General features: G+C 42.8%; 1 pseudogene; it reads left to right on the forward strand.

The window, feature by feature from the left end:
- The first annotated feature begins 1,244 nt into the window (after positions 1 to 1,244).
- On the forward strand, positions 1,245 to 1,427 carry LOC133765210 (small integral membrane protein 30-like; annotated as a pseudogene).
- Positions 1,428 to 1,835: the final 408 nt, after the last annotated feature.

Below are 1,835 nucleotides of genomic sequence, written 5' to 3' on the forward strand. Positions count from 1 at the left end.
TGTTTAAAATGCAGAATTACAGAGGACGAGAGAGAGAGAGAGAGAGAGAGAGAGAGATCTGGTTCACTCCCCAAATGGCCGCAATGGCCAGAGCTGGACCAATCTGAAGCCAGGAGCTTGAAGCCTCTTATGGGTTTCCCACGTGGGTGCAAGGGCCCAAGGACTTGGGCCATCTTCTACTGCTTTCCCAGGCCATAGCAGAGAGCTGGATTGGAAGTGGAGCAGCTAGGACTCAAACTGGTGCCCATATGAGATGCTGGTACTACAGGCAGCAGCTCTACCCGCTATGCCACAGCACTGGCCCCTAATCAGAACTTTTTATCTGATACTTGATTGAAAACTTAAGAATTCTTCAGTGTTCTAGCTAGAGTGCTGCAAAATGCAGTGCTTCATCTTTTTGTGATACACTAGGTTTAGCTTCAGTTCCAATGGGCATTATTTGTGCCACTTATCAGTGTGTTCCAGAAGCAATAATTTTGAACAAATAAGGGCTAAACCACTAACATCCCTTTCAACATGTGAAGCAAAAGGGTCAGTGATGACAAGACAATTGACACCTTCCTGGGATAAAGGAGATCTCAATTAAATTTATAGTCTTCGAGCAAATCACTTGATACCTTAAATGTTCAACCATAAAAGCCAAGGGCTCAAAGAGAATTTTTGAGGTAGTTTTCTGTCCTTCAGGCAAAAGACTCTTAAGCTATTTTTAATATGACTTTGTTCTGGTTTTGTTCCTCTCTTGTCATTCGAAATCTGGAAAAAGATTGGAAGGTTAGATTTCACCCAACCTTTTTCATAAATTGAAACCTATTTATATTTTTTGATAAGTGCCTGAGAATATCAGACCACAGCGCTTTCAATTTGCAAATTCTTGCCCTCTTCTAGAACGTTTTCTGGAATCTCATCAAGGACCAAGTCAATGTCAGATCATTTTGGCATGTAGCAACTCATCCATAACATAAAGACCCTATATCTGTTTCATTATCCAGAAAGAACCAGCGAAGAATTTATTCTGTAGGTTCAAGAGACATTGTTGAGGCCCCTAGAAAAAGAGGTGCCATCTAGACGTGATGGCAACACACATGTGAAGGTTAGACAACAGCAGTTAGATTCCTGTAGTGGCTGCTTCCTGGAAGGTGTTATTCCATAGAATCTCTTAAATCCAGCATCTGGAGCTCCAGGAAGGGAACATTTCAAGCTGGATAAAATAACATGTATACCATTTCAGCCTTCAAGATCCCAACATGTTGACCTCAGTTTCAACACAGCTACTCTTAGTCCTCATTTCATTGCTTTTGGTGCTGCCTGTTGTTGAAGCACTAGGAGCTGGAGATGCAATCTCACTCTTGTTAGGAGTGGTTCTCAGTATAACAGGCATTTGAGCTTGCTTGGAGGTGTCTGCAGGAAAGAGAAATGCACAGATGTGACTTTCAAGGGCCTCCTGAATCAAACCTTGCCCTGAGATTCTTTGTGCTATTTCAGTTAAGCCTGCGCTTTTGTGTCTGCGAGTTCCAAGAAACAGTAAATATGGTAGTTTGACATTTTCAGTTGTTCCCATAAAACAGGAACATAGATATCTGTTACAGTGGAAAAAAATTATTTTCTTTATAGCAAGTAATGCATGGAAAAATCCAGCCTGTAACTTGTATCGGCTGGTTTGAAAAGAGGTCAAAAAAGTATGATAGTTGAAATTTGCGGCCGGCGCCATGGCTCACTACGCTAATCCTCTGCCTTGTTGCACCGGCACACCAGGTTCTAGTCCCAGTCAGGGCACCAGATTCTGTCCTGGTTGCCCTTCTTCCAGGCCAGCTCTCTGCTGTGGCCAGGGAGTGCAG

The sequence above is a fragment of the Lepus europaeus genome, chromosome 8 (genome assembly GCF_033115175.1).
Source record: "Lepus europaeus isolate LE1 chromosome 8, mLepTim1.pri, whole genome shotgun sequence".
In the NCBI taxonomy this organism is placed as follows: Eukaryota; Metazoa; Chordata; class Mammalia; order Lagomorpha; family Leporidae; genus Lepus; species Lepus europaeus.